Raw genomic sequence first — 15775 nt, 5'->3', positions numbered from 1 at the left:
TTTAGTCAGAGTACAGAAACTTTAAATCAATTTAAGCCCCTTTCTAAGCCTATGAAATGGGGCAGATTCTGGTGGCTCTGACTGTGGTTTTTGTGCCAGTTTGATAGCACAAAAGAGCCATGAACTCTCTGAGCAGTCTGTCATAGGGAAACATGCCCCTTCTCCAGTATAGAGGGCATCTCATAGGCCAGTCAGGGAAGGAGAGGACATGATCAGTAATTACCTTTAATTTTTTCCATCCACGTGTGGAGCACTAGCTGGAAGTCTCCTGAATCAGTCTTGATACAGGCTCCTGCAGTCAAATCAGGACATACGCTGCTAACAGTCCAGCACCACAGCAGACCTGCCCTGGCCCTGCTCCTGCTCCTTGAAGTGGCTGGTATGTCCATGTGGCCCCTGAAAGACATACTGGCCTGTTGGACATGCCAGCTGCTTTTTGGAGTGGCGCAGGGTTAGGATGGGAATGAGCCTGCATTAGCCTCATTCTGCTACTCAGGAGCTACCTAAGGTAAGCAGTGCCCAGCAGGAGTCTGCATTCTGAACCCTGCCCCAGCACTGAGCCCCTCCTCCACCTAGACTCCCTCCCAGAACCTGTATCCTGAACCCTTCCCAGCACTTTCACTAGTTTGCTCTGTTTTTATTTTAATTTTATGCCAAGTTTGGTATGATTTAATTATCTTGTTAATTTTCCAAATTGCTCTTTCCTCAAAATTAAAGACTAAAAGTTAAGATATTTTATAACTGTATATCAGGAAGCCCAACAGTGAATATGCTTTGGGTGCTGATTCCCTTCATGTGTATTTGCAAGCATACAGTGATGGACACCAACTGTGCCAATCTGCTCTGCTCTTGTGAGCTTGTAGAAACAGAGTTATGAACTTTCTTCTCTTCAATGCTCAAAGGGCTTACCTTTTCCATAATTTTTCCGTAATTTTCCATAATCCCATCTGCTTTTCAGATTGCAGCAGTGAAGTAGAGCTAAAAGGTAGCACTCTTTCAGTATATATTTAATAAATTATGACAGCTAGATATGCCCAAGCAACACCTTGACCTTTTTGTTTGTACATAGTTACCCCCTTTTTCTCCAATTCACCTATTGTCTTTTCAGATTGCACATACCCAACACTGAAACTTTGCCTGTCTCATTGTTTGTTCAGTACCAAATATATCCTGGATGCACCCGAAACAAATTATTACGACTAATAATTATTAATATTAACAGATTTTGAGCATTTTAGATCTAGTTATAATTTATTTCTATCATGGTAACTCACAGTAGCCTCAATCAACAACTGTCCCAGTCAGTTAGGCACTGTACATACAAATCCCTACTCTGAAAAGTTGAATACTCAGTTTAGGCAAGTTGTGACAAATGAATGTGAAAAGCAAAAGGTGGATGAGGTAATAAAATTAAGCTTACTTTGTTAGACAAACTGATGGCTCCAAATAAATAATTGTTGCTTTCAATTTGTTTATCTTACAATTAAAAAAATCTATTTAATATTTATGCAGAGGTAATATTTATGAGGAGGTGTTTATGGGGCATCCAATTTTATAAGGAATCCTACTGAGCCTAAATAGGGTGAAATAGGAGGGTATCATGAAGGGGAAAGGAGTCCAGGAGAGCTGGCAGTATTGTAAAGAAGCCTTATTGAAGGCACAAAAAGAAACCATCCCGATGCGTAGCAAGAGAGGCAAACATGGTAGGAGACCAGATTCACTTACTGGGGAAATCCTTGGTGAACTTAAGCACAAAAAGGAAGCTTACAAAAAGTGGAAACTTGGATAAATGACCAGGGAGGGGTTTAAATGTATAGCTCGAGAATGCCAGGGAGTTATCAGGAAGGCGAAAGTGCAATTGGAATTGCGACTGGCAAAGGATGTGAAGGATAACAAGAAAGGTTTCTGCAGACATGTTTACAAGAAGAAGGTGATCAGAGAGGGTATGGGGACCCTACCGGATGAAGGAGGAAACCTAGTGACAGATGATGTGGGGAAAGCTGAAGTACTCAATGCTTTCTTTGCCTCTGTATTCACGGACAAGGTCAGCTCCCGGACTAAAGTGCTAAGTGACACAAGATGGGACGAAGATGGACAGCCCTTGGTGGGTAAAGAACAGGTTCGGAACTATTCAGAAAAACTAAACGTACACAAATCCATGAGTCCAGACTTAATGCATCCGAGGGTACTGAGGGAGTTGGCAAATGTCCTTGAGGAGCCTTTGGCTATTATCTTTGAAAAATCGTGGAGATCAGGAGAGATCCCGGATGATTGGAAAAAGGCAAATGTAGTGCCCATTTTCAAAAAAGTCTTACCTCGGTTCCTGGAAAAATCATGGAGGGGATCCTTAAGGAATCTATTTTGAGGCACTTGGAAGAGAGGAAAGTGGTTAGGAATAGTCAGCATGGATTCACAAAGGGCAAGTCATGCCTGACCAGCTTCTATGATGAGGTAACTGGCTCTGTGGCCATGGGAAAGTCAGTGGATATGATATACCTTGACTTTAGCAAGGCTTTTGGTGCGCTCTCCCACAATATTCTTGCCAGCAAGTTAAGGGAACGTGGATTGAATAAATGGACGGTAAGATGGATAGAAAGCTGGCTAGAAGGCCGGGCCCAGTGTGTAGTGGTCAATGGCTCGATGTCAGGATGGCGGTCGGTATCTAGCAGAGTGCCCCAAGGTTCGGTTCTAGGACCGGTTTTGTTCAATATCTTTATTATTGACCAGGATGAGGGGATGGATTGCACCCTCAGCAAGTTTGCGGATGACACTAAACTAGGGGGAGAGGTAGATATGCTTCAGGGCAGAGATAGGGTCCAGAGTGACTTAGACAAATTGGAGGATTGGGCCACAAGAAATCTGATGAGGTTCAACAAGGACAAGTGCAGAGTCCTGCACTTGGGACAGAAGCATCCCAAGCATTGTTACAGGCTGGGGACCAACCAGCTAAGTAGTAGTTCTGCAGAAAAGGACCCAGGAATTACAGTGGATGAGAAGGTAGATATAAGTCAACAGTGTGTCCTTGTAGCCAATAAGGCTAATGGCATATTAGGGTGCATTAGAAGGAGCATTGCCAGCAGATCCAAAGATGTGATTATTCCCCTTTATTCGGCTCTGGTGAGGCCACATCTGGAGTATTGTGTTCAGTTCTGGACCCTCCACTACAAAAAGAATGTGGACGCACTGGAGAGGGTCCAGCAGGGGGCAACCAAAATGATTAGGGGGCTGGAGCATATGACTTATGAGGAGAGGCTGAGGGAGTTGGGTCTGTTTAGTCTGAAGAAACAAAGAGTGAGGGGAGATTTAATAGCAGCCTTCAACTTCCTGAAGAGAGGTTCCAAACAGGATGGAGAGAGGCTATTCTCAGTAATGACAGATGGCAGAACAAGGAGCAATGGTCTCAAGTTGCGGTGGGAGTGGTCCAGATTGGATATCAGGAAAAACTATTTCACTAGGAGAGTGGTGAAGCACTGGAATGGGTTACCTAGGTAAGTAGTGGAGTCATCATCCCTAGCGGTGTTTCAGTCTCAGCTTGACAAAGCCCTGGCAGGGTTGATTTAGTTGGGATTGGTCCTGGCTAAAGCAGGGGGCTGAACTTGATGACTTTCTGAGGTCTTTTCCAGCTCTATGATTCTATGATTCTATGATCATTTACCCGCATTGTGCATCCTGCTTGCAATTACAAAAAACTTCAGCATTGGCTCTCAGGAAGAGGCAGACCTAGCAGGAGTTTGCCTAGAGAGGCATTTCCCAGCAGCAATTTCCTGTGTAGGCTTGTTTATCTAGTACAAGAGGTTTATTTGAGATACAGTATCACTTGAACTTTAAAGGTACAATTTATTTATATATAAATGAGACACAATTTTTTGCATGAAACAAACATTTCAGTACAGAATGGACATAGCCTTGGATCTCTGTTTCACAACACTTAAAATGATAGTACTGATTTATAAATAATTGCTACATTTTGTAGTTGGGTCTTTAGATGTGTAAACGAAGTATTTTTTTAAAAAGGTTCTATAATTAATTATCTAAAATAAAGGCCAGCTCTGTGACTCAGTATAAGAGATTAAAATGCTTATATTGATCATTTGTTCCTTAGATCATCATCAGGATCATTGAGGAGATGAAGCTGCAAGCTCTAGTGGGAAACAAGGGTTTACACAGGGAACATAAATAATTCATACTAGCTTTTTAGTGAGAAAATCAGCTTTCTAAAAAAGAAACTTGCTACATTCCTCTTGCCTTGAGAGCTGTTAAAGACACTGATTAGGTCTAGGAGGAATATAGATAAATGTCCATTCATGTCTTTTCAGATTGAGGTAATCTGGGATGAGGAAGAAAAAGAGACCCAAGGCAAGCAAAAATTAAAATTTTCAAAAAGGAGAAGTTGCTAAAACCCAGCATAAAATATTGGCTCCACTGAAATCAATGGCAAAACTCCTATTGACTTTCTAGGAGCAGAATTTCACCTCCGGATCAATGGTAGGGCCTAAACTGACTCTCACTGGTTCCACATTGTGGAGGACCAAAACCCTTCATTCAAATTGTGTTCTCGATGTCTAGTTAGACACACTAAGTATTATGAATATCACACATACTCTCCTACAAAACATGGACAAGGCTATTTTACATGCCTGTAGTACAAATAAGAATATTTTTTGTTCTAGTTTCCATCACTTGTCTCAGACTGCCTCCTGTACAAGTCACTCAAGTGATATTAGAGCCTGCTACCATAGTACACATTTCTTCAAGCAGAACTCATTCATTTCTTCAGAAGTCAATTGAAGTATTGCTCTTTACAGCGTATGTGCCGGTAAGTTGGCTGCTTAGTCCAATGCAAAAGTCCGGTCCACAAGTCGGGCACACCTGTGAACTAGCAAGGCTCTGAATCTGAGCAGCAGACTCTTTCCCCCTCTGATGTTGCTCATCACACAGCTTGATTCAGTCCATCCCACAGCACCTTGAGCCAGCTACAACTTCACTCCACCAATCAGAGCTCATTCTGCGCTTTTTCCCCCCAATCATCCCAATCACAGAGATTCGAAACGATACTACACTTCTTTGCAAGCATTCTGAAGTCTGTGCAGTTGTCTGCATCTCTTTTGAGCACCTTGCCAAGCTTCTGAGCACAGCACACTTTTTGGGATTCTATAATTAGGCAAGCGTTTGCCTAACATGTCTTCTGCCCTGCAAGTGTGCCAGGGATAGATGCTCTAAACTGTGGCGGGGCACATACCACCTTTACAAGTGTCCTCTGCCTTTGAACCATAACCCAGCCCAAGGCAGAAAGGAGGCCCTGGAAGGATTGGATAGTGACCCCTGTGCTCACCCAGTAGCAGTGGATAAGGACATTTAGGCCTGTGTCCAACTCCCTGCTTTGCATTGTGTTGTGTAGTGGTCAATTGTGGAAGATCTTTGTACGTGATAGTTTAGGGGTGGTGAGGCCTGCATTCCTTCCCCCCCCTTTCCCTTTTCCCTATATCTGATGAGCCGGAAGCAAGTGTTTGGGAACATACGCCACTTAAGATAAGCATTGTTGCCAGTATAGCAGGAACAAGTATAAGATAATGATAAAGGGCAAGAATGCATAAACAATTCTGTTTACCCTAACGTACTGATCACATAAACAGGGCCAAAGGACAAGAAGATCCAGATCAGAAACAGATCGATAACTAACAGCTAAGCTCTACATCAGCACTAATGAGTAAGCTCTGGAAATTTCCAAACTGCCAAACAGGGCAGGAAAACTGTATTTAAGGCTGCCTTGGAGACTAGCAAATTGGACCTCACTGATGGGGTTTGGGTACCGGTGCCTCAGAAGCTGAGACAACCTCCCACTTTGTCCGCAGCCTACCTGGGGTCCCAGGCTTGCAGGAAGGGAAATAAGATATGCCGCTTCTTTGTTATATTGTTCTTCCATTTATGGGGCACAGCTGTTAGCTGTCAAGAAATAAACTCCTTGTGTTTGACACATACCTGTGTGGCGTCCTTTGTACTTTGGGAACCCAGTGTCGGACCTGAGACTTACTCTTGTCGACTACATGTTATGACCTTGCATGCTGGGTCCAAGAACCACTTAGGTTTGAAGTGCATGTTTTTTTTACTCTTCATTTCATGTTTGCTGTGGAAACAATAGAACCCACTAACCCATGCTAAAGCCACCTCTGATGAGTAGGCATGGTACAGTTAAGTTTTGCATGTAAAAGTTACGTCTTAAGAGATAAAGAAGTATTTTGTACTGAAGCTGGTGTAAATGTCATAAACTGTTGTGATGAAATAGCAGGAATGCGAAAAAAAATCTATATCTGTATACAATCTCACTCCTCTAGAAAACACAGACTTGCAAGGATACATTTGCAGCTATCAGACCATTAAAAAGAAACATACCTATAGACTAGGAATGGGGGGAAACTTTTGGATTGGGGGCTGCTGAGCCACAGAAAAATCAGTGAGTGGCCGCACACTAGTGAGAAGCAAAGAGAGAAGCCCCTGACTGGGAAGGAAAAAGACACTCCTCCCATTCCCCATGCACACCAGAGCCTATGGTTCTCAGGCTAGTATATTTTTTGTGCTTTAGCTCTGTGGATGGGTATCATGGGGCTGGAGTACCAGCACAGGCTTCCCCAATACAGGGGGGGGGGGATCCCTGAGCCTCAGGGGCCAGATTCAGGCAAGCTGGGGGCTGCATCTGGCCCTTAGAGGGCCCCCCCCCCCCGGGCTAAAGACAAATATGTTAGGAAGCCACAGGTTAAAGATGTTATTGCCCCCTGAAGACAATTATTTTTTGTAAGCTGCTAAACAGTAGTCGTTGTTTTATTTTACCCTGTACAATATTTTTGTTTACATTAATGTGTATAATGCTTTGAAAATGTAACTATACAAGTTACATAACAAAAATCATTACCGACTGTTCAGCTTTTCATTTTTCCTCTTATAAAACTTTTTTATTTTTAGCTTGCACAACTGAATGCAGAGCTAACAGCCTTTAGCAGAGCTCCAGTTACATGTGACTCATAAGTGAACATTCTTCTCAGGTTTTGTTACCTCCATCCACTTAGAATTTCATTTTTAATTAGAACATTGCTGGGCACCCTTCCTTGAGCACTGATTGGATTTAAAATAGTTTTCTTTTAATGCTTCACACTTCAAAGGTTCCAGGTTTCAGTTAAATACTAGAAAAGAATTTGTACATCTTTCTGCAAGAGTTATGTTTACTGGAATCTGCTTATCTGTTAAGAATGAGGGGCCAAATTTGTAAATATATTTCAAGACCCAGATAAGGCATCTAGTGGGATTTTTCAAAGATATCTCAGGGACTAACTCCTATTGAAATCAATGGGAGCTAATCACCAGGACACTTTTGAAAAACCTACTAGATGGCTATCTGCACCATCTTCAGTTTCCTAAAGGCTTTTAAAAAATCTGGTCACAATGTTCTTATGGACACAATCAATTATTAAATCTCAAACGGCATTTCAGCCCTCATTTGGTAATATGTGTGTAGATTTCCCAATTGTTTTTTGACCAATAAAATTATGCCATTTGCAATTTTATCTTGTCCAGTTGTCTAAGGAAACAGGGTAATACAATTCGAAAAAAATAAAAGAAACAAAAAGAAACAATGATCTGGCTAGTCTTTTGTAAGTGCACAAACTTATTGTTCTGAATTATTTTAAAATGTCATAAATGAAAAATATTGTTTTAAAAAACCTCAGAGGCATGTTGGAAAGTGTTTCTGCAATCATTTCCCTCAAAAAAGAAGCTATAGATGGTGGCCAGATAGAGGCAAATAAAATATACTAACCTTATAACAGTAGGTACTTGCTTGTTTTCATACTTTTTTTTTTCATTTTTCATTCCCTTCCTTTCCTTTCCCATACTCGTCTTTCTTTCTTCCTTTCCTATCTTTCATAATACCTCTGATCTCGGACACAACAAATCTCAAAATTTATATTTTAAAAAACAAATAATATCTCCTTTCCCATTTCCTGATTCAATTGCTCCCTCTCTCTTCAGCCACCCCTGTTCATTCCATATTACTGAGCTTTCCCCATAACTCTTTTCAGAACACAGTTAACCAGACAGTGAAATGTTTTCCAGGACATCAGAGTTAGTCTTCTTTTCCATGAAAATAAAAATATCCATTGTATCAATGACTAGAATCAGTCAAAAGCACATTTCCAATAATACAGTGCTGATCCATGATGGAATATTAAAGGCTGAATCAGTCTTACTAGTGCTTATTACTTATAGGCTACGTCTACACTGGCAGCTTCTTGTGCAATAACTTTTGTGGAAGAGTTCTTGTGCAAAAAGTCTTCCACAAGAGCACATCTACACTGGCATGTGCTTTTGCGCAAGAGATGTGCTTTTGCGCAAGAGAGTCTATGGCAGTGTGGACGCGCTCTTGCACAAGAAAGCTTTGATGGCTATTTTAACCATAGGGGTTTCTTGTGCAAGAAATTCATGTTTCCTGTCTACACGGCCCTCTTGCACAAGAGCTCTTGTGCAAGAGGGCTTATTCGTCATGGGGAGAGGAATAACTCTTCCAGAAGAAGCCCTGTTTTCCAACGCTAGACTGTAAATTTACTTGTGCAAGAACGCACGTGCAGTGTAGATAGCAGGCAAGTTTTTGTGCAAGAACAGCTGTTCTTGCACAAGAAGCCGCCAGTGTAGATGTAGCCCTAGGTTTTGTAAGAAGTTCTCTCACCTTTAGGGTTACCAACTGTCTAATCACACAGACTCAAAACTCTCTTGTCCCACCTCTTCCCTGAGTCCACACCTTTCCCACCTGTTCTCCAAACCCCAATGCTCACTCCATCCACCTTCCTCTGTTGCTCATTCTCCCCAACCCTCACTAGCATTCATTGGGTCAAGGAACTTACATGATGGCAGTGGTTCCGGGCTAAGCCGGAGGGGGTGAGACCTATGAGAAGGGGTATGGATACAGAAGGAGCCTCAAGGGGCAAGAGATTGGGATATGGAACGGGATCAGAAGTATGGGCATGGGCCAGGAGATATGTACCTTGAGTAACTCCTGGAAGTCACTTGCAGGAGCCATGCAGACTCAGGGCAGGTAGAGAGCCTGCCTTAGCTCTGGTGCATGGCTAACTGAACTTTTAGTAGCCTATTAAAATCTCCTGGATGCTTTCAATAGCCACCAGAAAATCAAGGCCAATTCCAGGAGATTCATGGCCAGGCCAGGAGGGTTGGCAACCCTACTCATCTAGGTACAGATTGGGTGCAGTATTGCTTAGCTTGTGATAGCTAATGGGATCACCACTCAAAGAAAATATAGCTCAGGTTGCAATTACAATGAAAACCATGCTAACATACATCTCACTGATAAGACTTAATTCAATTAAACTGACCACAAAGATTAATGTAAATTGAATTGCTGTACCTCAGACATCCTGACAGTCATTCGACACAGACCAGTCAACATGAGATTCCCAAACCTAATTGTTATGATGCTTAATTACATGTCTTCCCCCTTCTGTAAATGTACCACGTATTACAGTTTACTTTGGAATGTCTGTTAGGAGCCAAAAAATAACTGAAGAAATACAGTTCTGAGTCCTTTCACAGAAAGAAGCATCAAGCATGTTCAACATAATAAAACAAACTGCCATATCATTTGAAATGTGCACTACAAAGAAGCTATCAGTTCAGCTATATTTACACAAACAAAAATCAATACAGCTACTGGATCTGAATCCAAATGAGGAAAAGGTTAAAGAATAAAACAACGAGAATGCTAAGCTGTATTAGTTCTAATTTTATCATGAGTAAAGCAACTTTGATTAAAGCACTTTTCCCCTTCACATTCATTCTTTTCTTTTTTCTTTTCAGAGAATGAGTATAGTTATTTTCCTGGTATAAGACCACAGGCTTTTTAAAATACTTGCACAATTCTTATCTGGGGCTTTAGGGAAAATAATAATTCCTTATTCAATGGATATTAATTATCTTCCAAAGTTAAAATAGCTGAGGAATGAATGAAGTAAGAATGAATCCCATAAACTTAATATTTGCTGAGATCCTAATCCTGTACCATTGCAGTTGTTGCATAAAAGCATTTGCCCGTGCTCTTACTTGATTTTACACATGGATTTTCTGGAAATACACTAAACTGTAAGGTCCTGCCAACACATGACTTAGAGACTGACAAAAACCTCCTGCTGACTGCATTGCTGGGATGGGAGGGGGGCGCTGGGAGGGGGGGGAGAAGGGCAGTTGTCTTCTAAGTCACTTTGTTACTGATGATTTGTAAATGATTCTGTGAAGCTTTGTAATTGTTTCAGCTGCATTGCCTTTTAAACTCTGCAACTCATTTTAATCTTTGTTAAACCTTGCAACTTTGTAACTCTTAGCAACTTAGCTTTAAATTCAGAAAATTACTGTAAGCTTGGTAATTGTTGAGCCTTGCAATTTTTTAATCTTTGTAACTCTCAGCCACTTTGCTTGTAACTTGCTCTAACCTACAGTCTCCCATGAGATACGAATGTGTGTGAGTGGAGACTATTGTGTGTTTGGGATTAGAAATTGAAAGGCTGAGCATGTGGAGCCAGGTGATGAGTTATCAGACAAATTAAAGAGACTGCTACTCTGCTGGATCAAGGGAAGTCTGGGCATACTCCCTGGTGATGAATGTGGAAAAGTCACAGGAGTTGTACAGAGGCAACAAAATGTGGCAGAAACCCTCTTTTTCTTTCTGAGAAGCTCCTCTTTCTGCAGCCAGTTTCTTTCCTGACTAGCTCTCCAGCCATGATTAGCAGACAGACCCTCCAAAACCAACATGCCTTGGCTCCTTCTGTACCCACATGTCCATGTGTGTGAGTGTGTGTGAGTGCCTGAGGGCAGGAATGAATGTGTGTGAATAAGTGAGTGAATGAATGAAAGTTAAGCTTGTGATATAATGTCAAGTGTGTCTGGTATTTTTGTTGAAACCATCTGGCAACCCTAAGAAAGTATGTGTGAGAGAGATAACTGGTTCCCCTTTAGTTTAAACCTTTAGTGGCAGTCCTATCCTCTTTAGTTTAACCATATAGTGCATATAGCAGAGTGTTAATTCTTCAGTGAATAAATCCATACTAGTGTAACCCTGGGTGGTCTCCAGTGAGAATTTTTTTTGGGGGGGGGGGGGGAGTAACAGCAGTCATTAGGGTTTATCATTGTATTGCAGATCACTAGAAGCTAGACCCAATTTTTCTGCTGCTTGCATTGCTCTTCAGAAAATGTATGTCTGGAGAAAAAGGACACAAAATCTGTCAAAGAAACCCCCACTACCATATGTCTAAAAAGAACACAATTCTTTTACGTTGAGTGGTATAGTATATTCTATACAAACTGTCCCTAAGTTCTCAGCCTATGTGATTATAGGACAATTCAGAAGTTCAGAATTAAGCTTTGCTATTAAGCCATACTAATTCCTAATGCCATTTTGCATGGAAGTCCAATGGGTCACTTAAGTCCCAATGTGTATTTTTTTAAAAAAATATTTCATATCTGATGTGATAAGGGCATTTTCTTGTCATTATTGAAATTCAGTATACGTTTTGGTATGGAATGGCCACACAACAAAAACACAACGGGTTCTGTATTGTTCATTTGCATGGGGTCAGATTGGAGAAAGTTATCTAAGATGGAGAAAATCAAATGAGGTGTTAGATATTTGAGCTCAGAATCTTAAGAAAAAATAGATTCATTTATTGGTAAAATTGTTTGATAGAAATAAGAGAATATCAGTAAGATACTCCTGCTTAAAATTAAGATTCTGAGATTTTGATTTGTAGGGTTAGGTTACAAATGTGTCCTTGGTTTAATATTACCACCAGTAGCATCCCTCCTGGAACACACTGTAGAGTACTGTGCAGTATCTTTCAACAAATTTCTTATTCATCGCTGAATTTTAAAATTCACAGCAATACATTAAATGGCAACATATAATTGTTTATTCAGAGAATCACAAAGAATTGCATGAATGTAAATTAATTCCCAAAGCTGCAGGAAGATAGGGGCTTTATTCTGTTTAGGATTCAGTGGCTTTGCTTGCTAGTTCATCTAAAGCAGCTAGTTAAAATATCAGTTGATTTTATCCTTTATCCAAAGCTCAAATGTAAACCTTTTTGAAACTGCTTCCTTTTTTATAGATCCATCTCAAAGTGGGATCGGAAATGGTGAACTAGAACAAGAAGAGCTGTTCTTTTACCATTTTTGGATATAAGAAGTTCCAGAAACTAGTCTCCTAAGAGTGTCAACCTAATTTTGAAGTCCCAAGAAATTCAGATAAGCATTAATATTTCAAGAGCTTAGTTTAACCTTTTGAAGATTATCCATCAAAGAAGCTTCAGTCTAGCAAGCTGTTCCAGGTCTCATGCACCCGTGCAAGGACCTACTGGCTTCAGCTATATACAGGTGCAGTGGACTGCCTAAACAGAACAACCTGTGGGATCAGGGACTAGGTAATTAAATCTATGTGCTACAGGGCTCCAAAGCTCACTAAAAATCAAAGAATTATTTGATGTCTGGAAAATGTGCTTTACATTGAGAGCATAAAAGAGATATATTTAGATTGTCAAGAGGTGGTTAACAGATGACTATCACAATCTATAAGTCTTTAGTTGGGGAAGAGAGATATGATAGCGGACATCTCGTTAATTTAGTTATCAAAGACATAATAAGATCCAAAGGCTCAATGCTCAAATTGGACAAGTTCAGACTAAAATTTAGGTTTTTGTTTGTTTGTTTGTTTAGAATGAGGGTAATAAAACATAGGAACAATTTACCCAGGAATGTGTGGTATCTCTATTAGAAGACGTCTTTACATGAACATTGGATGCCTTTTTAAATGATATGCTGTGGCTCAACTAGAAGTTGTAAGTTTGATACAGGCGTTCTGGATGTAGTGGCATGTCCTACATTGGGCAAAAAGTCAGACTGATCATAATAGTCTCTTCTAACCTTAAGTATCTATGAATATCAATAGATATTCTTTCATTGTCTTCAATTGACAGTTGATCTAGATATATATACACCGAAAATAGTTAAGCTGAAATACTCATGGGTATCTTTCTATATTTATCCCATTTATTACATTTAATTTTTTATTCATCAAATATTTGACCTTACCTAAAAAGTCCTTAACATCTGTGGACCTAATCACTCACAAATCTGTTACACCCAGATATGCAAGACAGCATAAACAATTTAAAAAACACATAAAAGTCATTTACAACTTAATCCCCATAAAACTTTTGGAAATGTAAAACTTTGTCAGGCTATTTTGATAGGAGAGGAAACACTTGATATGTTTGTAATTAGACTGCAACTGTATCATTATTTAATGTCTGAGACCACCCAGCAAATAAAAGCATATAGTTAACAATTCTCCTTTAATTTTTCCATCCATATGTGGAATACATTTTTGTGTGCCCCAGAGCATGTGTGAATGTGCACCAAATGTAGAAATGCATGTCACTGTGGGTGCTCTGCTAATTAGTTGTGTAGAATTTGAATCTCTCCTGGGTGGCTACCCAAACACACAGCTTACAGGGAACACTGAAAGTGAACCTCATGTTCATTCAATAGTTACCCAGAGGGCTTCTGCCAGCCCCCTCTTTTTCCATTCAGGTTCCCCACCTAGCCTGTTGCTGGGATCCTATCATCCACTCCCCATATATGGGTGAAGATGGGCTACAGGAAGGGAGATTGGCTCCCTGCTGTGATAGTCATAAGAGTCCCAAAACCCTTCCATTACACTCCTTTGACAAACATTTCCTTTAAAGTGCTTTATCAAGCTATTTATCTTGTCATTGTAAACCTTCCCTACCTCCACTAAACGCCCACCCCACACTTATATAATAGTTGTAACGTATGACCTAACTTCCTTCATGCCTCTCATTAACAAAGACCTCCATGAACCTGTTATAGGGAAGGTGAACACTGAGCACACATTCCACCTAGGCCAATCTGGTGGTGAGGGGAAAATTCTCTCTGAGGATTCCCCAGAAAGACACACCAGCACAATGCCCAGGTGTATGGTATGGTATTTTGCCATCTAAAGCAGAGGGAGGCTGGCTACTGCCCTGCCTGTTCCACAGAAAAGGGTTTTTCCTGCCTATGGTTGCCTCTTTGTAATCCTTCTGCCACTCCAGTCCCAGGGGCTGAGTTTACATTGTGAGACTGACCCTTTTCCTCATTTCACAGAAGCTTCTGACTTCCCTCCCCCACCCAAACTGAAGAGCACTGTTTCCTTTCCCTTGGCCGGTGGTGCAGACATTAAAAGATAGAAAAGTAACGCATAAAGCAATAACTAAATAATACTCCTGCCCCTTTGCCATTTCTAATGATATTCCCTCTCAAAAAACCCCAAACAAATTCACTTTAGTCCTCTGTTATATCTGTGTGGCGTCTCTGGAATGCAGAAAGCTGTAATGTTTCACTAAACATGCCTGCTGAGGAGGTTGTCTCAGATATTCAATACAATTAAGATGCAAAGATAAAACAACTTACAGAAGGCAACTGCAATTTTATAGTCACTTTGAGCTTTAATATCGCTAATAGATCACTTTGTTTCAACACACATACCTCTCACTAAAATACTTCCTAGAGATCCCTGCTCCAGCCAACGCAAGTGTTGATGAAAAAAATAATTGGAAGGCTGTCTGGGCATTAATGAAAACAAAATGCAGCTTTGCCACAGAAGAGGCAGAAGGCTGCACATTAAAAAGAGCACATTAAGAACAGTGAAAACATATTTTACTTGTTTTGGCATCTAAAGGAAAGAAGTTATAGATCAGTATTATTCCAATTACACATTTAGGCCCTTTTTGCAGCAAAAACGTATTCATTTGATTAAAACAGATGTATAAGTAGGTGTTGCAAACTGTCCTTTTTTTAAAACTTGAAAATCCAGTCAAAAAGGGCACCTGGCAGAGTCTGGTTAGCATTTCTAATCAGACACTGACTGCAGTAACCAGCCTCTGACACTATGGGGTGTGAAGAACAAAGGTGTAAAGCAGAATGGCAGAATAATGTAATATGTAACAAATATGTAACAATTCAACAGCTATGTATTGTAAATGTAACCAAGGGAATGCAATTGTAACATGATGTGAGTTCACAATGTACCACCGTGTACAGTGTTTATAGATGATGCAGGATTGAACTACATGAATGTATATGCATCTACTCAATGCATTTTGTTATGAAAAACCAGAATATATATATAAAAGCATGTCCTATCTCAAGATGGAGTCCAAAACCCCATTTTGAGATCATAGAATTCTATAGACATCCATTATAGATTAAGGTCTAGTCACGTCCCACAAATACTTGTTTACTTATTCAGTTAAGTTTTGAAAATAACAACTAAGATCATGAATATGTATGAGCTAAAAGTGCCAGCCAATAGTTTTAAATTATGCTGAAAAAGCATCTTCTGTTAACCAATCAGGTCGCACCACGGAACTAATGAATATTAATGAACCCAGACTATATAAGCTTGTGCCACGCAGCAGTTGCTGTCGCGTCGGGTTCGTCGGGGTTCGTCGGTTCCGTTGGGATAGGCTTAGAGTAGGAGAGACTAGGAGAGAGTGAGAGTTTATGAAAGTGGTCCTGTAAAGTCATTCTTTTGGAGAAGCTAACAGAAGGTTATGCTCCCTCCATTTAAGGGTTAATGTAGTCCTTGTGTTAGGCTGACGGAAGGTCAGACCTTTCTCTCACTTAGGTTAGGATTAGGTAGTTTAGTGTACTAGGTAGTTTAGATACC

General features: G+C 40.4%; 1 protein-coding gene across 2 annotated transcripts in view; it reads right to left on the bottom strand.

Moving 5' to 3' along the window:
* DMD (dystrophin) overlaps positions 1-15775 on the bottom strand; it is a 2108520-nt gene that overhangs the window by 1792203 nt on the left and 300542 nt on the right. The window lies entirely within an intron of this gene.

The sequence above is a fragment of the Pelodiscus sinensis genome, chromosome 1, assembly GCF_049634645.1.
Source record: "Pelodiscus sinensis isolate JC-2024 chromosome 1, ASM4963464v1, whole genome shotgun sequence".
Classification (NCBI taxonomy): domain Eukaryota; kingdom Metazoa; phylum Chordata; order Testudines; family Trionychidae; genus Pelodiscus; species Pelodiscus sinensis.
The sequence above is the reverse complement of the archived record's forward strand: the minus strand, read 5'-3'. Positions and strand labels throughout refer to the sequence as shown.